Source organism: Saccopteryx leptura, chromosome 5 (assembly GCF_036850995.1).
Source record: "Saccopteryx leptura isolate mSacLep1 chromosome 5, mSacLep1_pri_phased_curated, whole genome shotgun sequence".
NCBI classification, from domain to species: domain Eukaryota; kingdom Metazoa; phylum Chordata; class Mammalia; order Chiroptera; family Emballonuridae; genus Saccopteryx; species Saccopteryx leptura.
Genome location: NC_089507.1, coordinates 90,392,316 through 90,418,160, shown reverse-complemented (window position 1 = coordinate 90,418,160; position 25,845 = coordinate 90,392,316). Strand labels below are relative to the sequence as shown.

The 25,845-nt window shown below is 35.6% G+C and overlaps 1 pseudogene; it reads right to left on the bottom strand.

The window, feature by feature from the left end:
• Positions 1–23,201: 23,201 nt before the first annotated feature.
• On the bottom strand, positions 23,202–25,845 carry LOC136406125 (COP9 signalosome complex subunit 2-like; annotated as a pseudogene).

The following is a 25,845-nucleotide window of genomic DNA, read 5'->3' as shown; positions in this document are numbered from 1 at the left end:
CACTCTTTCATCTTTCCAACCTGGGAATCTGTGTGTCTCATGGAGTATAGAGTTGAGTTAGATTGTCCTTTCTTTAAAAATAGCTGTGTTCTGGGCGTAGATTATTATGGGAACAGTTTTGGACATTTCACATTCTTTCCCAGTGGGTACTACAAAGTCATGGCCATGAAGGCTTGCCAAGAACAGCTAATGAGTATCCACATTCCAGCCCAGAGGTACTGTTCTTAGTATTATTTGGCTTGATCTCTATGTTTCCTTCACTGGTTGTCATAAAATGTTCTGAAGCTATTCTAAGCATACTCTATTTTCAAAATGCCTTCCATGAGACTTTGGGGACAGGCAATGGTGAGAGGTGAAGCACAAATACTAATTTATTCCTTTTTCCACTTTACAAATCCTTTTCACTTTATATGCTGTGTGCTATTTTTAGAAGTTATTTATATAATGTTATTACTCAAATTTTTTCCCTTAATTTTTTAAAGAGCAGAGTAAGTGCTCACCTATGCAAAGACATTATGAGATTCAGAAAAACAAAGCTTGATTTAAAGTTTCAACAACAAAAGTCAGATATGTAGAGGTTTTATTAATTTAAGCCAGCAGAAGTTATCCAAGGTTTATTCTCAAATATGTTTTCTTAGAACAATATATTTTTCAATTATCAAAACTATATAGTGGCCCTGGCCAGTTGGCTTAATGATAAAGCATTGGCCTGGCATGTGAATGTCCTGGGTTCAATCCTTGTCAGGGCACACAGGAGAAATGCCCATCTGCTTCTCTACCCTTTCCTCTCTCACTTCTCTCTCTCTCTCTCTTCCCCTCCTGCATCCATAGCTCATTTAGAATGAGTTGGCCCTCAGTATGGAGGATGGCTCTGTGACCTCTGCATCAGGTGCTAAGAAGAGCTCAGTTGCTGAGCAACTGCTCCTCAGATGAGCTTGCTGGGTGGATCCTGATTAGGGCAAATGTGGGAGACTATCTCTGCCTCCCCTCCTCTCACTGAATAAAACAAATAAAAAAATTAAAATAAAAAAGACTACATAGCAATATTGAAGGGAACTTTAGGCTAACTTAGCAGATCTATTTTATATCTATCTATCATTTATCTGTCATCTATCTATTAATATCTACCTATCTACCAATCTATCTGCTTTGCTATTACCTATATATTTTGATAAAGTTATAGGAAAGTTTATAATCATCTTTAATAAATTAACTAGCAATTTTCTATCAGGATTATGTCCAGAATAACATCTCTACTACTGCTTGTACCATAGTCTTACCCTATCATATACTTGAACACACCAAAGTAAATATTTAGGCACTGCTTACTTCATGTGAGATATATTCCACATAGATCCAGGAAAATTTTTTTCAGGTTTATTGGTTGAGAACTAGCAGAGAATATTTATGGATAAGAAAATATCAGAATACTATTTTTTATTTCTTTATTAAGTAAAAAAGCTATAAAATTGAGGTCAGAGTTGCTCCTTTTTGGAGGCTATGTACTTTCTTAATAAATTTAGAAATTGGAAAAAAACTTCAAGGCATATAAAGAGGAGGTTACACACAAAAACAGTAGTAGTTTTCAAAAGATCTTCCCAGAGCTCTAGTCATAATAAAAAACTCTGTAATATCTAGTATGTTGACCAGGCTCTAATAAAACTAAGCCAGTTATGAATAGAATTTTTTTCCCCTCATGGTCACCAATGTTTTATCTCACTAACCAGCCTTTGGACTATTCTTTCACTCTTGACCTCCAAAAGATAAATGACCTTAATAAATTGGGTCATTAAAGCCCATTTATTTTTTGTTTTTGTATAATTTTCTGTACTCTGTGTACTTATATTTAGGAAGCCATGCAAACAAATGACTTCTTATTATAGACTACTTTTATGCTCACCAGGATTTAACATTTCTTATATTACTGATTAGGTGGTAATGAACACCTTTAGCTTTTTCTTGCCTGGAAAGCTCTTTATCTACCCTTTGATACTAAATGATAGCTTTGCTGGGCAGCATAATTTTAGTTGTAGGTCCCTGTATTACATCACTTTAAATATGTTATTCCAATTCTTCTAACTAACAAAATTTCTATTGAGAAATCAGCTGACAGTCTCATGAAAACTTCCTTGTTAAGTACTAACTGCTTTTCTCTTGTTGCTTTTAGAATTCTCTCTTTATCTTTAACCTTTGGCATTTTAATTATGATGTATCTTGGTGTGGACCTCTTTGGGTTCATCTTGTTTGGGACTCTATTTCCTGGACTTGTATGTCTGTTTCTGTTGCATAGTTAAAAATGTTTTCCATTATTGTTTTTTCAAATAGGTTTTCAATTCCTTGTATTCTCTCTTCTCTTTCTGATACTCCTAGGATGTGAATATTGGTATGCTTGATGTTGCACCAGAGGCCCCTTAAACTTTTTTACTTTTTTACTTTTTTAGATTCTTTGTTCTTTTTGTTGTTCTGATTGTTTTGTACTATCTTCCAAATTGCTGTTTTAAATCTCTGCCTCCTCTAATCTGTTGTTGTATTTCTCTAATGTTATTCTTTATTTCAGTTATTGTAGTCTTCATTTTTGACTGATTCTTTCTATGGTTTTTTTAACCTTCATTTTTATGTTTTTTATCTCTTTGTTAAAGTTCTTACTGAATTCATCTACTCTTCCCATCAGTTCACTGAGCATCCTTATAACCAGTGTTTTAAACTCTGCATCTAGTAGATTGCTTGTTTCCATTTTGTTTAGTTTTTTTTTTTTTTTTTTGGAAGTTTTGTTCTGTTCTTTCATTTAGGACATGCTTCTTTGTCCTCTCATTTTGGCTACCTTCCCATGTTTGTTTCTATGTATTAGGTAGAGCTGCTATGTCTCTCAGTCTTGGTAGAGTGGCCTTATGTAGTAGGTGTCCTGTGGGGCCCAGTGGCACAGTCTTCCTAGTTACCTGAGCTGTGTGCTCCAGTTTTGCACATTGTTTGGGCTGTGTGTGTCCTTCCGTTGTAGTTGGGCCTTGATTACTATTTGCAGGTCAATTGAAGAGATTGACCTTCAGCTGACTGACTGTGAAGAATGGCTATAACTATAGCAGAAGGGCTGTTGTGGAGGGACTGAACCCAAGCAGCAAGATTCACATTAGCTGGGCTCTGAATCCTGCCAAGTGTGTCCTTTGGGTATATCATTTGTGGTGATAGTTGGGTGGTATTCTAGTGTAGTCTGGAGCTAGCCACCAAGCGTGTTGTTTCTGGAGCCTTTCGGGAGGGACTCTGGTGCAGGCCAGGGTCAGCTGCTGCCTGTACCCTGCCCAGAGCCACCTTGTATGAGCTACATAGTGATATACAGATGGTTGGTTGCCACTTTTTCTGGGCTTGGAGGCACTTTGGAGAAATTAAACTACAAATTGATGCCACAGCTACCACTAGTTCTAGGATTGGAGCCCCTTGGCAAGAGGAATAGAACACACTTAGGCCAGAGGCTTCTTGTGTGGGTTTGTAAACATCTGAGAGATTTTAGGATAGTCCACAGCTCTATCTGAGAAAGACTGTTTGGAAAAGCTCCTGATAGCAGGTTGGGCGAGCCCAGAAGTTGAGTGGGGTGGATCTCAGAGAATCACCAAGGTGGAATCAAAGGTGTTAGCTAAATTCATGGAGACTCAGACTTATGTCAACCAGTGCCTGCATGTTGGGTGGGGGGATGGCTCAGCAAGGGAATAATGGCACCTGCGTAGACAGAGCTGCCTCTCCATCTCTCATCCTTAAGTCTATACATATCCCCCATGTTTTTCCAACTCCGATGCTGTTTATAGGTAACATTTTAGTATTATTTTTGTGAGAGTGTTAAAGAATGATGATAGAAAATATATAAGAACACTATAAAGAGATAGAGAAAGGCATGACAGAAAGAATTGGCAGGACAAAAATGGGAGAAGGAAGAGAAATATGTGGTAAGATAGGAAGAAAATAAATGATGTCACAAAGTGGGCATCAAGTTTTTCTGGTTGTTTAGGACCAAAACAGTTCAGGATTCAGGCTGATGTTTGGATTATGCTTTAGACTGAGGAGGAAACTATTGTACAAAGTAAGGTAATGGTACCCTCCATCCTCTGGCCACTATAAACCCAGAAATAACAATTTCTTATGGATGTCACAAGTAACCAATTTTTGTTCCAGGATCATCACATCCTAAGTCCAACTATTACTGAAGAAAAACTAGGAAATAAAGAAAAAATGTCAAATCTGGGAAGATGACTCAACATTGTGTTATAGAAAATGTGGACACACTGTGAGAGGAAAACAGGTGTCTGTCACACAAGAAGTTTACTCTCTGCACCCCATCCATATGGGTCTAATAGGAGTTAGAAGGAGGCTTCATATATAATAACCATGAACTCAGTTTTATGTTATTATAGTATGACGGTAATTGTTATTACTTATTGAGCATTAGTAAGCCAGAAGCAAGTTTGAGTGGCTCACATTGATTATTTCATTGAATCCTCACTACATCTCCAGAAGGTGAGAACAATTCTTTTTCCCACTGAGTGAATAGAAAAACAGGGGTAAAGAGATCATATAGCTGGCCCAAGGTCATAGAGAAAACAAGTTGCATGCATGGGACCCAGATTTAGCTTTCTTAGCCATATCTTTAAACTAAAGATGATATCTGAGACAAAATTATTGTACGAGGGTTGTTAGTGGTAGATGGAAGACAGATTTGTCTAGCCTAAGCACCCTCTACCCAGGAGATGTTACAGATATAGTTGATTTCTACTGAAATTTTGAACAGCTGTGAGGTGTTTAGACTATTGAGCCCAGTATGATAATATATAAATAACCCTATCTTAATCCCCTTTGATTTTATTTTTGGATGTCATAGCTTTGCCCTTTCTTTATTTCAGCTAAGCCTCTACTGCATGTTCCCTGAGCAGCAGAATGATCCATTTCAGGAGCGTATTTTATGGATGCTGACACCAGCTGCTGCATGGAGACCTTCAGCCTGCTGCCAGAGTGTAATTTGCACCCAGAAGCAGGCAGTCTCCAAAGCACCAAAAAGTAAATGTATTTCTTAATAAGTCTTTATCTCAGTATAAAAAAGAAATAAACTTTGAAGAATCTGAACAGGTATTCTGTAAAAACATACAAAAATTTACTATGTTATGACATAGCTTACCTCCAAAAAGGAAGAAAACAGGTCTGCCTTGTTTTTAACAAACTACAAGTAACTTGTTTTTAAATGCTGATTATTTAAAGCTCTTTAATATCTAGTGTTTGATGAAAGAAGATAGTTAATCAATGTTTATTTACTCATTTATCAAACATTTTCAAACCCTTACTGTATGTCAGGCAATATTCTAAAAATACAGCAGTAAAGAAAGATGCTCATGCATTTTCACCTTCATGGAGCTTCCATTGTGGATATAAGCATGCTGGGAGTAAAAAAGGTGGGAGCAAAATAGGTCCATCATTTACTTCTTTTAAATTTCTAAATATTCCCCTGAATTAGGAAATTGTACTTTTGGTGTTTGATAATTGAGGAAAATTTGACAATAATATCTATGGATTCAGAAATGCTATTTATACCTTTCAGTCACAATTACATGTCTATACATTAGAAATATTCACAAAAATATATGTGAGATATATTGTTTTTGTAAAAAAAAAAATTCTTGACATCGACATGACTTGGTGTATCTCTGTGGTAATTTCTCAATTCCTGATGGGTCCTAGAACTACAAACTGGGATGACTAAATTAATTGACACCTGAATGTTTTTTTCACGTTTGAGAGTGGAGTACTATCTTTAATAAGAACTGCTATATGCTTCCTTGAAGACATATTTTTAAAAATAAGCCATTTACTTTTTGATTTATTCTTTCTATATTAGAATATTTTTAGATAATTAGCACATTTTCCTCAATCTTAAAATTATCAGGGTATGATATTGCTCTTGAAATTGATATTGTATTTGCTTTATATTAGATAATTCTTTTTAAAATGGTCTCATAAAAATTTCTTTAATTTTCTTTCTTTCTCAGTTAAAAGTAATGCATCGATGCCCATTTACCCTTGTAAACAAGGAGAGTTAGACTTTACTATGCCCAATAAAAATACATTATTATGGTCAGTAAGTCTAATTGAGTTTATGTTAAAAATAACTTAAAATAGAAAAAAAATCCAACCTTATCCTTTTGTGATTTTTAATGAATTTATAAGTTTCTTGAAGAAAACCATACCAATATATAAGATATTTTTTGAAAAGTCAAAAATAAACTAGCCTAGAGTGAATCACCCTACGTTGCATTAATATCTGATAAATCATGAAACCCTCCCTAAATCTCTCTTGACAAATTATTTTCATAATGCTGTAATTGAATAGCTCTTGCTAATTTTAATCTTATGAAGCAGTAAGACATTGGTATTATCTTGTGTTTTTTTGTACAAGGAAAGTTTCCACTTAAAAGATTTCCATCTTTTTGAGAATTCACTTAATAGAAGAAATTTGAGATAAACTTTATAATTATTTAGAATAAAAAGATATTTCTGTACAATTGTATATATTTTTTATAAACCTGGCCTTTTGGATGAATTTGGGGTAGCTTGAACCTAGATATTTTGATCTAATTTATTATATACAATATAATTAAAAACTAGAGAGCAGTAGCAATTTCTGTGTAAGCTTTAACTATAATATGAAGCCAAAGATTTTGCCTTCACTTTATCTTTTTTGTTTTAATTTTTTGTCATGGCAATGAGAGAAAGGGAAAAAAGGAGAGACTGGAGACATTTATTTAATATAAAATATAATTGAATCTGAATAAATTAGGTCAAACAAGAAGTAAGGGCAAATCCCAAATCATTGAACATTCTTGTAGGTGCAGAGCTCTGTTTTAGGTGATATAAAAAAGTAAAAAATAAGTTTCTTGTCTTTGAAAAATTTGCTATAATATATTTACATGATACTTGAAATGACAAAAATTAATAGAGAAAAATGTTACATTTATTACATGCTATTATATTTTTAGATCCTGTATTTAATAATTATTATTATTATTATTTTATTTTTAGTGACAGACAAAGGGATAGATAGGGACAGACAGACAGAAAGGGAGAAAGATGAGAAGCATCAATTCATCATTGCGGCTCCTTAGTTCATTGATTGCTTTCTTATATGTGCCTTGACTTGGGGGCTACAGCAAAGAGAGTGATCCCTTGCTCAAGCCAGCGACCCTGGGCTTCAATCCAGTGACCTTTGGGCTTAAGCTAGCAACCATGAGGTTATGTCTATGATTCCACACTCAAACCAGTGACCCTTGGCTCAAGCCAGATGAACCCATGCTCACACCGGCAACCTCAGGACTTCTTTGAACCTTAGTCTTCTGCATTGCAGTCCAACGCTCCATCCACTGTGCCACAGCCTGGTCAGGCTACTTATTAATAAGAACAAAACACTTATTGGAAACTAAAAAAGATAAAATAGGAAACAGTTGAATCTGACAGATCTTGTTTGGATCAGTAAGCTAAAAAATATATAAAGAAAATCTTAAAAGCAATTAGAGAGTAAATACAGCTAGTGCTCAACTTACGACCACGATTGTTTCTGACAGACCAGTCATAACACAATTTGGTCGTAAGTTGAGTAGGCTATATGTACAGTACTGTAAAATGATATAAAAATCTTTAAGTCATATTTTGTCATAATTTTCTTTCATTATTGTTATATATCATAATTTTCTTTGTTCATTTTATGCCATTTATATCATCTCTACACTATTTTGTTTCTTATTTTTACATTCATCAGGTTTAAGTAAAACACTGCATTACCAGTACACCCAGCTGGGCAACGCTTGTGCTGCCAGACGTGAAGGAGTTGTGGTTAGCGATTGTGGTCGTAAAGTCAAATGATCATAAGTTGCATACGTCGTAAGTTGATCAATACCTGTACATATTAATTACCCATTAATGACAGAGAGGGAGCAGTCATCTCAACAATAGCAACAGAAAGCCAAACATAGTTAATGATGTCTTAGAAAGTACTGAGAGAAAATATTCTTTATCTTACTTTGTGTTATGTATATATAATTTCCCTTTACCTTCTCTGATGCCAACCCCTCATCCCTCATCCCTCTGACAGCTGTTTCGCTGTTCCCTGTGACCCTGCCTCTGCCTCATTTAGTTCCTCAGTTCATTTTGTTCATTAGATTCTACATATAAGTGAGATTATATGATATTTGTCTTTTTATGCTTGGCTTATTTCACTTAGCATAATAATCTTCAGGCCCATTTATGCCATCACAAAAGGTAAGATTTCCTTCTTTCTCACAACTGTGCAGTATTCCATTGTGTATATGTACCACAGCTTTTTAATCTACTTGTCCACTGATGGACACTTCGGTTGTTCTCAGATCTTGGCTATTGTAAACAATGCTGTAATAAACATGAGGGTGAATATCTTCTTTTGAATCAGAGATATGCTATTCTTAGGATATATTCCTAAAGTAGGATAACTGGGTCAAAATGCAGTTCTATTTTTAATTTTTTGAGGAAACGCCATACTGTTCTCCATAGTGGCTGCACCAGTTTGCATTCCCACCAGCAGTGCAGGAGGGTTCCCTTTTCTCCACACCCTCACCAGCACTTATTGTGTTTTGATTTGTTAATGAGCGCCATTCTGACAGGTGTGAGGTGGTATCTAATTGTGGTTTTAATTTGCATTTCTCTGATGTGATGTTGAACATTTTTTCATATGCCTATTGGCCATTTGTATGTCCTCTTTGGAGAAGTGTCTATTCATGGTTTTTTGCCCATTTTTTAACCCTTTGAGTAGTGAGTGTTTTCCATGCTTGCTGACCCCCAGGAGTGAGTTTTTTTCAAAAAATGAAATTATTTCCAGTTATAGTTTTATTTGATAACCAATTTATGGAAACAAGAAGAACATACATTTGACTTTTTTAATGTTACCTTACACATTTTTAAAATAAAATTTTTGTATGATCGTACTCTGGATGGTCAGGAGGCACGAGGACATATAGGAACATATGTACTACTCAAAGCATTAATTGGATTGTTTACCTTCCTGGTGTTAATTTTTAGAAGTTCTTTATAAATTTTGGTTATTAACCCTTATCAGACATATTGGAGATAGAGAAAATATTCTTAATTTAGATTTCTAGCTCTGTCTGGTTGGCTCAGTGGTAGAGTGTTGGCCCAGTGTGTGGATGTCCTGAGTTCAATTCCTGGTCAGGGCATACAGGAAAAGTGACCATCTGCTTCTTCACCCCTCTCTCTCCCTTTCTCCCTCTCCTTCTCTTTCTCCTCTCCCACAGTCCTGGCTCACTTGAGTGACTTGGCTCTGGGCTCTGAGGATGGCAGCATGGCCTTGCCTCAGGTACTTAAATAGCTTGGTTGTTGAGCAACAGAGCAATGGCCCCAGATGGGCAGAGCATCACCCCATAATGGGCTTGCTGGGTGAATCCCAGTCAGGGTGCATGTGGGAGTCTCTCACTCTGCCTCTCTACCTCTCACTTAATAAAAAATAAAAAATTATATTTCTATACCCAGCAAAACTATTACTCAAAGACAAGAGAGACAAAAATTAAAATAATATACTATGCTCAGAATCTTGCTGTAAGAACAGTACAATGTATATTTTACAAAAAAAGAAATCTAATTCTAGGAGAAAAAAATCCAAATTATGTGAATTGCTAGTATATCTAGAATCAAAATGCCTAGATTTCCTACTTGATAGCTGTGAGAGTTTGGATGACTTATTTAGCTTCTCTACTCCTATGTCATTATATGTAAAATGAAGTTGATAGCAATATCTGTTTCATAGTGTTGTCATAATGACTTTGATTCTTGTAAAGCATTTGAAAGTTCAGGCACTAAAAGAGTTCATATATATAACATATATATTAAAATCATACAAATATACAAATAAAAGTATGATAAAGATCAGTTATTGTGGATTTTAAGGTCCTTGTAGTTTCTTGAATAAGAATGTTATATGATATTGATATCTAAGGGCACTAGAAATAATATTAACTTTATATTTTTTAAAGTTCAATGCTAGGGGAAAATTGTATGTTTTACTTTTATTCTCAGATTTCACAGAGTGGCAACATTGTTCTGTGTCTCTTTTGCTATTTAGACAATGATACTAGAACTAAAAAAGTAAGTTGGAAACACATAACATGATGCTTTTACTTATTGTAAGTTTTGTATTGCTCATTTTTTTTTACCTCAAAAATGATGTACCTGTTAAGAAGCATTTCCAGTGGATGATTGGGCTCAAATTTAAAAAACAGAGCTTCGCAACCATTCTTAAAAGGGGCCTATGATACAAACCAAGCTTCAGGGAGAAGCCTACACTGAATTGCCTGCCTGCACTGTTTTTCTTCCATCTGAACAGAAAACTCTTTCAGAGGAGTCCCTAGAATCTTATTCCAACCAGTAGGACTGAGACTTTCCCTGTTCAATTGGAGCAGTGGAACTATACCCTCATTAGCATCTTCATTGACTAATTAGAACAGCTTTGTTCTGATCAATCAGGATAGTGCTTTTTGGACCAATTAAATTGTGAAGATTTGGAATCCTTGTGTACATGAGAATGGACCAATTAGGAGCTGGGGCAGGGACTCTTTTCTATATAAGTCAGTTTCTCTCTGGCTCTGGGAATTTGGAGTTTCTTTGAAGATTGTTTTCCGGGATAGAGCTATAATACTACAGGTGGAGCTATAACACGAAAGCAGAAACGCAACACCAGGGCATCATCCTTGCCCAGGCCACTCCCCAGCCATGTTGTTCCACAGCCATGCTATATTGTAATTTAGCTATATCATTAATTGAGCTGTCTCACATTTGAGCTGTTCCACAGCTAAACTTTCCTATCACCACACCCCAAATTAGGGACTCCTGTTGGCTTTAAAATGGTGGTGATAATGCTAGATTAACAAGTTCAAAGAAGTTATTAACTTTAAGATGCAAAATAATATAATACAAAACTGATGTATTTTTTTGGCTCTATTTCTAAAACTATTTAACTGGACAGAGCATCTGGATTACAGGGCAGCATCAAATGAGTTGACATATGTTGATATTATGTTGTCTGCTATTCCTTGGAAATATTTTTCTTCTCAACTATATTATATTCACTATAATTATTGCTCTAGGAAAGAACAAGGCATACCCCAATCACATGGATCATACTTTAAATACATTTTAAAGTATTTTTATATATTACAATATATTTCCTCATATAATCAGGACAAAAAGAGGTAAAGATGGACAACAGCCCATAAATAGAGGTTATTTTATTTAGAAAGAACTCAGTTTGGGGAGAAAATATCTTAACTGGACCTGAATTCTAAATATTTCTCATATAAAATTATGTAAAAATTGCACATGCCATCTAATGTCTCTTCCCATTTTCATTTCTTGCCGATGTAGTCTTGTTACCAGGGCTGTGAACAGGGGGCGGAAATTCTTCTCCTTGTTGATGGTATTAGGAATACCTGTTTTCTAATGTTTAGCAATGTAGTAGTATTGACAATTTACACTTTACAACTCTAGTTATTTCAAGCTGGCCTTTCATGTCAATCTCTAAACTGCCTTCTCAATGAGTCCTGAGATGGCTCATCTAAGGACTCTTTAGTGTGCCATTGGCACTAGCCCTGTAGCCAGACCTGGCTCTAGTTCTGAAGGGTGCTTTAGGCAGAATAAAATAATTCCATTGGGCTCTTTGATCCTATCCCATTTGGTCAGCTGGGAAAGTGAGCTTGCTCTCTCCACTCTTCTGCAGCTCCAGGTTGGCTGTTGGCCCACAAATGTGGTCTATTCTTCTGATGCCATGGGGTTCTAGCTCCCCTCAGCTGTTTATGCTAGCATTGGCCCCCATCCTGGTGTGCTGATTTATCTCTGCTGGCACTGGTCCCAATCCTCTGGCTTTTGTTCTTTGCAATGCTGCTGAGTTTTCGCCTGACACCAGTGAACTCCCAAATGACCCTGGAAGCCTGAGATATAATCACATTTCAACTGCTGCTCCCAAATCAGGTACCAAATAAACAGAGGAAAAACGGGTAGGCTTGGAGATAGAAAGGTGAAGCCAAGATTTACTGATCTCTAAGCCATGTTTGCAGGAAGTAAATGACACGCTGAAGTTTGATTCTAAATTATACAGCAGGGAGGGGTGAGGAGATTTGTTTTAGTATGTGTATTTAGAGTTAGTATGCGCTTTCATCTTTAAGTTATAGAGAATCGCTTAGGACTGCTTATGAAAGAGTTGCTGAAAGCACCCCATAAGCAACTGGAAGTTAAATCCTATGGCTGCAAATATACTAGAACAAGAAATAATTTAGTAAAGCACAATGTATGAAAATCTTTTTCCCAGTTTCCTCCAAAAAGTAATGTCTCTTTTGTCTCATCTCACTAGATCTCATTGTAATAGAAATTCATTTGTCAGAGACTAAAAATCTTCTACAGAACTTCAGCATGGGATGACATGCGCCATATGGTCTTTCACAGTATGAATTTCTGGTCAGCCAAGGCCTCCGTATTGTGGCTCTACAGAGGAGCAGGTCACCGGAGGGTATTAGAGATGAAGGGCTGCCAGTGATTGAATTTGGAAACAGGTCCTAAAAGAGAGGAAGAAGTTTACATTTACTTGAGGTTTTTTTGGCTTTTCTCATTAAGGCTGATTGTGTGGTATCTTGGTTGTTTTTTTTTTTTCTTCATGAGCCTTTGTTTAAACAATCATAAGGAACTTCCAGTATTTACTTTTTAAAATCAGTAACTATTTAAAGTGAGCATGGTTGGGAAGAAGGGTGGTCTACTAATGGCAAATACAATCTCATTTTCTTAAAAATAAGTTCCTTTCAACCAAGTGCTACTAAAAGGCATTGGGTTCAAAGGAACAACTCAAACTTGCAGAGTGGTTAAAAAATAACAGTAATGAAAGAGGAAAATAAAATTTGTGAGACATAACTGAAATTATCACAGGAAAACTTTACAGCATTAAATACCTATAGCATTAAAAATGAAATATAAACAGAAATGAAGTAAATCTAGAAAACATAACAAGGTAAATGTTTTAACAAGCATAAAAAGAAATAATATAAATAAAGAAAGAAATTGATTTAGAAAAGAGAAAAATAGTTTTAAAATAACATTAAGATATTTAATTAATATCAAATTGAGAAACTATTACCTAGAAATAAAAAAGATGGAAACAATGAAAGCATATTCACAAAATTAGAAATCAAAAAGAAGAAAAAAAACTATCCAGTCAATCAATTTAAAGTTCTACTTTGTCCAACTGCATGCAAATAGATTTGAAAATCTTGATAAAAATGGATAATTAAAAATAAATTCAACTTACCATAATTGACCCTCTCTCCAATAAGTGTAAGTGGAACAATAACAAAGAGTAGAAAACCAAAAAGTAATGAAGCTTTCTTGCAGAAGAGCACCAGGTTCAGTTGGTTCATAAGAAAACACTGGGGAAAAAAACTTTTTTCCATTTTCTGTTGCATGAGGTTTTAGAACTTTTTCTCTACATTTCTGCATCACTGATTCCAAATCTGAAATCTGTTTTTTGGTTTATGCTCTAGTTTTTAAGCAATTTTAATTTCTTTTTGTTACAGTTAATGGCATGCATTGGTTTTTAAATTGGAGTTAAAGGGCAACGACTCTTGGATTGAACATGACCACAAAGCAATTAATGTTTTACAAACATCACTTTTACATAATTGTAGTTGTTTTTAAATGTAAAAAATTATTATCTGATAAAAATAACCTCTTATTTTGTTTTAAGATTGAATCATGGCTTCTTCAAGTAGGCGTAAATGTAAGAATAGTCCTGACAACTTCTGTTATATATGCGGCTGTTACACACTTCAACGTCAAAGGTGCAATATTTCATCATTTGTGACACGTGCATATATGCCTATTTTCAAGTTCCCCTTGGTGATCAAGACAGGAATTGGGCTCCTCATATTATGTGACATAATTGTGAGGAAATGCTTCATGACTGGACAAAAGGAAAACGCAAAGGAATGCCTTTTGGTATTCTAATGGTTTGGCGTGAACCTAAGGACCACAGCAGTCACTGTTATTTCTGTCTGATCCATACAAAGGGCATTGGCAAGAAAAAATGGCATATGATCTTATATCCTAATATTCCTTCAGCAATACAATCTATCCCACACTCTGAGACACTCCCAGTTCCAGTTTTCAATGATTTTATTTCTTCTAAGGACAAAGAAAGTGAACATGGTGATCAAGTATATTTTGATTAGATGCATGAGGAAATGGTTGTAGAATCTGAAGAGTCTTCTGATGCCAAGCGTCATTTAACCCCTCAGCAGTTTAGCCAACCCAAATTGAATGATTTAGTAAGAATGACATAAAAATTGTCCTCGACTTTCTGAAGTATGAGGAGCATTACTGGATCATTTGTGTGAATCTTAAAATGGTAAATTTTCTGCTAGGACAACAAAGAGGTTTCACAAAGTATCCTTGCTTTCTGTGTTTGTGGGACAGCCGAGCTCGGGAGAAACAATGGACACAGAAGGAGTGGCTGAAACGTGAAGCTCTGGAAGTAGGAATGCAAAATATTGTGAATGAACCTGTAGTTAATTGAGACAGGATCATTTTCCCCTCACTTCACATCAAACTTGGCTTAATGAAGCAGTTTGTTCAGGCTTTGAATAGAGAAAGTGAATGCTTTCAACATATTATTTCTGCTTTTCCTGCCTTGTCTTTCGAGAAGATAAAAGCAGATGTATTCAGTGGACCTCAAATTTGAACCCTCATACATATTGAAGAATTTGCCAGAAAGATGAATGAGGAGAAAGCAGCATGGTAGTCTTTTGTGGCAGGTACAAAAAACTTCCTTGGCAACAAAAATCAGAAAACTATGAACTTCTGCTTCAAAGGATGCTGTTGGCTTTCTGCATCATTGGATGTAACATGAGCATTGATATTCAATTCCTGAACAGTCACCTTGATAAGTTTACTGAAAATCTTGGAGCTGTCAGTGATGAGCAGGGAGAATGCTTTCATCAAGACCTGAAGATGATGGAAGAGTGATATCAGGGGTAATGGGAGAGAAATATGATGGCAGACTACTGCTGGAGCATCAAACGAGATTGTCCTCAACAAGTACACAAATGCAAGAGCTACAAATGCAAATTTTTGCCTAAATAGAATTTAAATAAGTTTTGTGCAAATTTTATGATTAAAGTAAGTGTTTTAATATGTTCTATTTTGAAATTGTAGACAAATTCTGATGCAATCATATCTTTTAGTGTACAGTATTAGTGTATTTACTGCATTATAGAAATAATTATATTTCCACAAAGATGATGCCCAGGAAGACATTCTACTTCATTATGTTAAACTAAATGTTGAAAATTTTACAATAATATGAAAATCTAAAATCTTGAATTGAAAAAAAAACTGTAGCTTACAAAGAAAAACTAATGTCAGATTTGAGATCAACACACTCGAATTAGGTAAGAACAAGTGTTTCTGTGGATGCAACAAAATTTTTTTTCCCAGTGAAATTGTACCAAGTCTTTAATGATTTGACAGTTCCAAAGTATTTAAAGTACACCATAGAATATAGGAACAAAAGAAACCTTTCAATTTCATGTTCTGTATCTACTATAAAATGAATCCCAAAATTTGACAATGATTGCTCAAAAACAAAACAAAACAGACTATCTCATTTATTAATATCAATGCAAAGGTCTTAAACAAAATATTAGCAAACAAAATTCAACAGCACATTTTAAAATTAATTGCATTATGACCGAATGCTGGAATTAATTCTAGTAATGCAGTGAGGTTCATTACTTCCAGGTGGTTCACTGTGAAAAATTCCATTAAGTTGACACAACAAATTAAGAAGAATAGGGAGAACAATCACATAATTATCTTTAAATATGCATAGAGCACATTTTACAGCCTTCAATATCCACTCACATTATAAATGCTCAATAAATGATTAATTGATAGATATTTACTTAACACGAACTTCTCTCTTTCTCTTTGTCACTCTATTTCTTTTTCTCTCTCTCTTTCATTATTTTCTCTCCCTCTTTCTTTCCCTTTTAGAAGTCAGCAGCTGGAACTCTAGCTAGCATCTTACTTAATGAGAAAATAGACGAAAATTTTCTCTAAAGTTAGGGACCAGGTAAGACTGTTCATTTTGTTTGCTACTATTTAAAGTAGTGCTGGGCATCTTAGCCAATAACAGTAACTCAGGAGAGAAAACAACTGGAAGTTTTCAATAAGAACTAAAAAGAAAATGGTAAAACTATATGTATATGTGGAAATACTTTGACTATGTACAGTGGTACCTTGACAGATGACTTTAATTTGTTTCATGGCCAAGCTCATGACTCAATTTGCTCGTGTGTCAAATCAAATTTCCCCATTTAAATTAATGGGAATGCAATTAATCTGTTCTGGCCCCCAAAAACCACACAAATTTTTTATATGCTTTTAAATAAGAAAATGTACTTTATAAATAACAAGTACATATCTATCTATCTATCTATCTATCTATCTATCTATATATAACATAATAAGAAAGAATGTAAAGAAATAAACTGATTTATGAAGTATATTTACCTTCAAGGTCAGGCAAAGATGCTGGTGGAGGAGGAGGAGACATTAGCATAACTATGGCCCTTCTCAAGCAGGAAGGTAATTAACAATTTCACAGAGAGCTGCCCAGTGCCATTTTTAACAATGAAAGTGAGCAAACTCAGAAAATACAAATTTTACAAACTCATTTCCACAACATTCCACCCCTTTTGCAATCCATATCACAGGCATTCCTGTGCAAGGAATTAGGCACATCACATAAATTAAAGCAACAGCACAAGTCATACAATTTTAACAATTACAAAGGTGCCCTTCACCAGAGATTCCCCCCTCCCATTAGGGTCTCTCACATTGTCGAAAAGCCACATGTCCATTTAACAATGCAGCTGGTACCCCCTCTGGTCACAGTCAGGAGTCAGTCCATGCACATGGGGCCTCAGGCCTCCCCCCTCATCCCTGCCATCCTGGCAGCTCTTAAGACGCTGAACCAAGGAGGAGCACATGGCAATGGTGGCCAACAATTCCACCTCTGCTCCAGAGAGCATGCTGCCATCCACCCCTATGTCCCACAATCACAGCAAGCCTACCAGGGGCTTAGTAGGTACTCTTTGCTGCTGAGCTTTTACCTTCTGAAATCTATGAATGGCAGCTTCAGCCTTCTCATCTTCTGAAGAGGAGCTGCAAATGCCTGCTCCCATTCACTCAGAGCCTCTCTGCCGGCACAGCTCTGTCTTAGGCTCCTGCAGCTGCCAGCTCGCCACAATTTCGAGGCATACTGCAACTCACAAACCTGTAATTCCTTCTCCAGAGACTGCTCCATTTCCAGGTGCAACGTGCGAACCCAGTCAGCCTCCTTCTCCAGTGCTTGCTCCAGTTCCAGGATCTGCATCTCTTTCTCCCATGGCCATTCCAACTCCTTCTTCTCCTCAGTTTGTAAGCCTCAGGGAGCCTCTTCCATAGCGCTCTCAGTTTCCTCTCACAGGGCTGTAAAAAACAGCCAGTCCACAGTCCCCAAAAGGAAAGGACAGCCATGGGGAAACATAATAACAACCAGTCCTCTATCCCACCACTCAAGGGTGGCGGCGACTCCATACCAATCTGATCTGAATCCTGACTCAAACTACACCAGTTGTAAGGCCAGGGGCCGCCACCATTGTAGCCATTCACTTGCAGGTTCTCATTAGATTCAGGCAGACAGTAAAGAAACAGTGGAGCCAAAATATGGTGGGCCATTCCTTTATTCAAGACTCATACTGGCTGACAAGCAAATACACACAGGGCTCCCAAAGCCACTTACACATTCTCCAGTTCCACAGCCAGGAGAATCTTCTCCGGGTTTTCCTGGATCAAAGGTCCCCACCAGTCTCAGTCACCTCTGGTTCCCCATCTGCACACCTTCTCCCTTCTCCTCTCTGCACAAACTGGCTTCTCCTTCAGCACCCTGCCATCTTGGCTTCTCTCTCCTTTCCTGCCATCATGGCTTCTCCCTCAGTACTCTGAATCCTCTCTGCTCTCACTATGCAAACAAAATGGCTTCTCTCCCTTCCTCCTTTCCTTTTAAAACCTTACTGGCACCAAAACCTCTCCTCCAGCCAACATTAGCATAACAGTGGCCCTTCCCAAGCAGGAAGGTAATCTGCAATTTGCAATCAACTGCCCTGCTCTGAAGGCAAGTACACACATGGCTGCCCACCACCATTTTTAACAATAAAAGTGAGCAAACTAAAAAAACACAAATTTTACAAACTCATTTACCCAACACTTGTGATTCAAATATCCGATTGTGACTTAAAGCAAAAAATCCCAACAGTGACTGCTCATCTCTCAAATTGCTCATGATTTAAAATGCTCATGTGTCAAGGTACCACTGTATTTGTAAATTCTAAAAAAAAAAGGTAAGTTATCAAAACAGAGAATTTAGTATAATAAGTTATTAAGTTAATATTCAAAAATTAGTAGGCATAATATATATAGATTAAAAAATCAGTATAAATAAAGATTTTAGTTCTGGCTGGTTGGCTCAGTGGCAGAGAATTAGCCTGGCATGTGGAAATCCTGGGTTTGATTCCCAGTCATGGCACACAGGAGAAGCAGCCATCTGCTTCTCTGCCCCTTCCCCACAGCCATGGCTCTAATGGTTCAAGCAATTTGGTCCCAGGGAAGTGAGAATGGCTCCGTGACCTTGCCTCAGGTGCAGAAATAGCTCAGTTTCCAAGCAATGGAGCAGCAGCTTAGATGGGCAGAGCATCACCCTGTAGGGAGCTTGCCAGGTGGATCCTGGGTCAGGCACATGCGGGAGTCTGTCTCTCTGTCTCTCTGCCTCCCTGCCTCTCATTTAATTAAAAAAAATGAAGAACTCATTTTATGATATCCAAACAGAAATTAAATTCATTTGTATAAGCTCTACAAGAAATGTTCATAACTTATATGAACAAAGCTACAAAAAAGTACCTGAGAGACAGAAATACAGTTGAAAATACAAAGATATACTTCTTTTTTGGACAGGAAGACTCAATATAATAAAGATGTTAGATAGCTCTAAGATGCTTATTAAGTTTAATGTATTTCCAGTTAAAAAAATTGTTTTTTTTTTTTTCCTGTAGTTAGATAAGTTGATTATAGAATCTGTTCGGAAAGAACACAAATAAAAATAGTCCAAAACTTTATATTCAAAATATGAAAAAAGAAGAGTAAGTGTGAATATATAGTGGGGGCACATCTAGCCATCTTCAAAATTAAATACATACTATATAGATGATATAATTAGGGTGTTTGTGAATGATACATAAATAGACAGACTAATGGAATAAAGTAGAAAATTCAGCAATTTTCTAATTGTATAATGGAAATTTAGTATATCATACAGATCAGTCATACCTCAATCAATAGGGAAAAGAATTTTTCATAAGTAGTGTTGGGGGTAGCAGTGTGGAAAAAGATAATATTAGATCTACTCCTTAAACTTTACACAAAGCAAAAATCCAAAAATAGCAGAGAGTAAATATAAAAAACACAAAGTAATATAAGTTTTGAAAAAAACACATGGGTAAATTTCTTTATATTCTGGGAATGGAAAACTTTCCCTAACTGATTCAAAACCCAGAAACAATAAAGAAAAAGTTTTAAAGTTTTTATTGCATTAAAATTTGCGTGGCAAAATGTACCATCAGTAAACATACAAGTAACAAACTGGGAACAATATTTGCAACTTGTATTCGAGAAAAGGATTAATTTCCCTTATATATATATTATATATATATATATATGTAATTTATAAAAGGCATCTGAAAATAAAGGGAAGTAGAACTATAGAAAACTTAGTCAAAACACAAACATATGAAAGAAAAAAAAAGCAAATGTTTCTAAACTATGTGAAAACATGCTTATATTGGGGGAAAGCAAAATAAAACAACAACACAGAGATGCTATTTCTCTCCTCCTAATTGTCAGAACTCAATTTTGACAACTTCCTTTTTGCAAGGCTAGTGCAAATGCAAAATGGCATAACCCCTAAGGAAGGAAATTTGTCCATGCCTTGCAAAATTACTTATTTACTTACTTCTGGGCTCTGCAAAAATCCCACTTATAAGAATCTATCCCTATAACACATTAGCAGAACAAAAAGATCTGTGCACAAGGCTGTTAAATGTTTAGCACCCTTTATAACAACAACAGATTGTGAACACAATCTTTATGTTCCGTGGTAGAAAGAATTTTGATTTATCATTCCACTGTAGTCATATACAACTGTAAGAAGGAATATAAAACTCTCAGTAGAATACTACGGGGTAATAATGTCCAGAACATACTGTTAAAGGGAAAAGAAACATGGAGAAAAGCGTATATGGCATGTTACCATTTTTAAGAAACAGAAATATACTGCTTACATTCAAAAATGAAAAATAAGCCATTAAAAAGGGATGCTAGTACCACGTGGATCACTTTTGGTAAACAGAACTGTGCTTTGGCATGAAGACAGATAATCATTTAGATGTGACCCCGATGAACTTGACCTCCTTTAAATGTACATTGTTTTTAGTGTCTGACCTTGGAACAATGTTGATATTTATATCATTAAAACATAAAATTAATTAAAAATCTTTTAGTATAAAAATAAAATGACACACCTGACCTGTGGTGGCACAGTAGATAAAACATGGACCTAGATTGCTGAGGTTGCTGGTTCAAAACCCCGGCTTGCCCGGTTAAGGCACATATGGGAGTTGATGCTTCCTGCTCCTTCCCCCTTCTCTCTTTCTCTCCCCTATTTAAAATGAATAAATAAAATTTAAAAAAATATTTAAAATGATATAAATAAAACTAATTGTGCATCCGGTTCATGGTTTAACAATACAGACAGAGAAACTATTTTAAATGACCTTAAAACACAACAATTGGTACTTTCTTAGTGGAATTATGTCCTCATAATAAAAATAACAGAAAAATATTTCTAAAAGTCTGTTTTTATTAATCATGTTTTTGGTTGTAGTTTGATATTATTTTACTGAGATATTTATATTTTGGGATAGAACAGATTAGATATTGATGTTAAAAAGTTTTATGCTGTGATACAAGAAGATATAGATGTAATATATGTGAATTTATAAAAGCTGTGGTATATTTACACAATGGAGTGCTATGCTGCTGCTGTATTCAAAAAGGAAATCTTACTCTTCGCAACAGCATGGATGGACCTAGAGAGTATTGTACTAAGTGAAATAACCCAGGCAGAGAAAAACAAGTACTATATAATTTCACTCATGGGGAGTCTAATGAACAAAATGAACTAAAAGCAAATTAGAGACAGATTCATCAGACTTAAAGAGAGCAGGCTGACAACTGTCACTGGGAGGGGAGAGGAATTGGAAGGGGTAGAGGTAATAAACAAAAAGGAAAAACAAGGAAAAACTCATGGATCTGGACAACAGTGTTGTGATTACCTGGGAAGAAGGGTGGAGGGAAGTGAAGGAGGGTACAGGGTGGGTAAATGGTGCCAGACAGAGACTTGCTTGGGGTGGTGAACATACAATGCAGTGTACAGATGATGTTATAGAATTTTGCATGTGAAACCTGAATAATTTTGTTAACCAGTGTCCAATAAACTCAATAAAAGAAAAAAAGAAAATATTAATATAAACTCAAGATAGTTTATCTTAAAAATATGTTTTCTATATTGTGCCTATTAAAATAGTTTTAAAAATCAATAGGCTGGAATGCCCCTAACGCCAAGATTGTATCCTGTAAATATCATTTCCCATTAATAGCAATTAGGCTTCTTGGAGGAGTGATTCTACAATAGTTGAGGGTGGTGGAAATATACAGGGTAAACCCGGCACATCTTGTCATACCAGAAGCAAGGGAGCTGCTGTAGATGATAGGGTTGCTTTAAAAAAAATCAGGAACCAATTTGAATAATCTCCCACTGGCCAAAGATGCTACAGGATAAGAACAATAACTGCAATGAATGGAAATGTATTTGTTTAGATCTTTGAATTCGTAACACTTACAAAATCCTTAGTTGCATTTGGAAGCTATTAATAAAGTAACTCATTACTTTCAAAATTCATATATCATTAGTTTTTGTTTTTATCTATATTAATTCCTATTTGTTATTTCTTTTGATTTATTTTCTTGTTCTTTTTGTAGCTTTTTGAATTGGGTGTTTAATTCATTTATATAAATTTTTATTAATGTAGGTATTTAATGCTATAAATAAAAGAAAATAATTATTATTATTTTCTACTTAAACTATGCTTCAGGGTGTAAATAAAAAGGATAGTGGGGACATGGATGGAACTTGGACTTCTTTAAATGTACCTTGTTTAAAGTATTTGATTTGGGTACAATCAATTGGATGAACAAATAATTTGTACAGAAAAGTTTCTCTTCATAAAACTATTCAAATTAAAAAAGAAGAAATGATAGAAATAGAATATTACTATGTTTTAAAATTTTATTTTTTAATTACAATTTATATTTAATATTGCTTTGTATTGGTTTCAGGTTTCAAGTACCCACCTGTCATCATACATAATTATTACAATATTATTGACTTTATTTCCTATACATCAATTTACATTAATGTGGCTATTTTGAAACTGCCAATTTGTCCTTTTATTTTTTTAAGAATTGACATTTTGCAAAACACAGAAAACATTTTAACTTATATATCAGAAAAGTAAGTGCTCAAAAGGGTATGCATTTCAAGTTACTGCAAGTTACTTGTGAGAGAATTTCTGTAAGTAAAACATGTTTAAATTTAACCAACAGTAGCATGTCAGTGTGTTTAAAATCATGACAAATATCTTCTCTCTGGTCATGTTGCCTATGACAAATTACTACAGTGTTGTATGTTTAGGGCAACATGTCAATATAGCATAAATCCCATGGCATTTTGGTTTTCTTCTGAAGATTAAAGCTATTTTTCTTGGGGTAAGTGTAGCAGCAAAACACAAACCAGTTGATCAAAAAAAGCACTTCTGTCATAAATCCAATAATTTTCAGGACACATTAACCAACAGTAGTTTTGCCATTCCCAGTTCTTTTAAGAATTTCATCTTACTTAAGGCACTGTTGCCTTAAGTAAGTCTATAAAACTTTGTTCTCTGTTAAGCTAGTTCACTCACTATAGCCTGGCTGAGAGAATTTAGTTGGCTGGTCCATTTATCTAGTGCAGTGTATCAGGCAGCACTCCTCTTCTGAAGATCCAGCTCAAGGAGTTGGTTGACTTGATCAATTCAGTCATGGATAGTGTTCTCTAATATGCCCTGAACCAGCAAGCTCTCCACATCAGCTACATCTATGTTTAATTTCTTAGGAACAAAAGGATTATGTATTCTTGTGTAAGGCTTAAATAATTTTATGAGCACTTGTGTTCTGATGTTTCACAAAAGCTCTTCAATTGTTCCTTTATGAAAGGATCATCTGTGATGTTGCTGTGATTTGTTTTCAGAATATTTTAAAGTTCAGTGATATCATTATTCTGATAGGCACCTCCTAAATTTGTCACTGTGAGATTTTCTGAATTAGTTTTGTATGGTTTGGCCTCCTGTGAGTTAAATGGATTTATTTGCTAAGACCAAGTATTTTTTGTGACAGAAACAGAGAGAGAGAGAGAGACAGGAAGGGAGAGAGATGAAAAGCATCAATTCTTTGTTGTGGCACCTTAGTTGTTTATTGATTGCTTTCTCACATGTGCCTTGACCAGGAGGCTACAGCAGACCGAGTGACCCCTTGCTCAAGCCAGCGACCATGGGCTCAAGCTGGTGAGCCTTGCTCAAAGGAGATGAGCCTGCACTCAAGCTGGCAACGATAGGGTTTCGAACCTGGGTCCTTCGCGCACCAGTCCAACACTCTATCCAGTCTACCACCACCTGGTCAGGCAGGACCAAGTATTTTTTTTAAACACAAAGGTTTTATTAGATTATATCTCAAATTAGTTTTTTACTGTTTTCCCCAAGTACATAATAATCTTTTCAATATTTAGATACAATATTTTTTATGGGAGGATTTTTAAAATTTTTATTAATTTTAATGGGGTGACATTGATAAATCAGGGTACATATGTTCAGAGAAAACACCTCCAGGTTATTTTGACATTTGATTATGTTGCATATCCCTCACCCAAAGTCAAATTGTCTTCCGCCACCTTCTATCTGGTTTTCTTTGTGCCCCTCCCCTGATCCCCCAACCCCAGTAGCCATCACACTCTTGCCCATGTCTCTGAGTCTCATTTTTATGTCCCATCTATGTATGGAATCACATAGCTCTTAGTTTTTTCTGTTTTACTTATTTCACTCAGTATAATGTTATCAAGATCCATCCCTGTTGTTGTAAATGATCTGATGTAATCATTTCTTATCACTGAGTAGTATTTCAGCTATTCCACTTTTAGGAATATACCCTAAGAACACCATAGAACTGTTCCAAAAGGAGAAATGCACCCCCATGTTTATGGCAGCATTGTTCACAATAGCGAAGATCTGGAAACAGCCCAAGTGTCCATCAGTGGACGAGTAGATTACAAAGCTTTGGTACATATATACTATGAAATACTACTCAGCCATAAGGACCAAGTATTTTAAGCAAGTAGTTCATCTTGAACTTCATAGTTCTTGAAGGCTTCAAAAAAAAAATCAGTGTGTGCCTTTTCGAATTCACCTTCTTTCAAGTGCATTTTACCACCACATTCTCTGATGACTCCCATGATCAGCAGATGAGCGATGGCAGACTTGATGTGAAGTGATTGTTCATAGAGTGTTTTAAATTTTTTTGTTATTCTTCTGTGCTATGTACATTTGAATTTCTAGAGCATATATTTCTAATAACTGTGTGCCCTTTTTTAAGTCATCTCCTCTATCATCAGTCTGGCAAGACTGATGTAACTGGTGTATAATTTTTGAAGCTTTCCATATTCCTCCCATTCTAAATACAATTTTCTAAGTTTGTGTTTGTCTTAAACAACAGTCTATCATTCCTAGCATTTTTTTTAAAGCTTCTAGTGTTGTTTCATAAAAATCCTGCAGTAAATCCATCTGTTTAGAAGTGGAGATATAATAAAAAATAAGATTAATGGATTTTTCAGAATAAATTCTTGTGACTGCACTTTGAATATAGGTCAATAGTTGTTTATGTCTATTCATCATTTCTGGAACGTTTGTCAACTTAAAGTTAATCTTAATCATTGTTTCAGTGCTTTAAATCCCTATTCTCCCTTTTCACCTTCAAGTTCCAAAATCTTCTGGAAACTGTTTACTGCTGCTTTTGGGTCATCTTCCTTTAACGCTTTAGAATTATAGTACAGGGGGTCCTAGGGTTATGACAGTCTCGACATATGACATTTCAAGTTTATGATGCTCACTCCCATAAAAACTTAAAAATTTGAGGTGTGAGTGTTTTGGCTTATGCCCTTAGCATCGTACTTATGGACTACGTGAGCAAACTAGTTTGGTTGCCTGTGGTGGAAGAATACGCAGTTACATGGTGCATGAGTGAGGCAGTTGACATCCCCCAAAATGCTTATTTACTCCATTTTGGACTGTAAAAAGTGCAAGTGTTCTGTTTGTGTTAGGCTAGGGTGTGTTTTGACTTACACCAAAATTTGGGTTACGTCACTGTCATAGGAACGAAACTGTCTTTTAAACTGTATTGATTTTCCAAATCCACATTTGGCTCGGAATTACTATCTTCAAAGTATTTCAGGTCATAGTCCTCCTCATCATCACACATGAAATCATCTTTCATGACGGACAT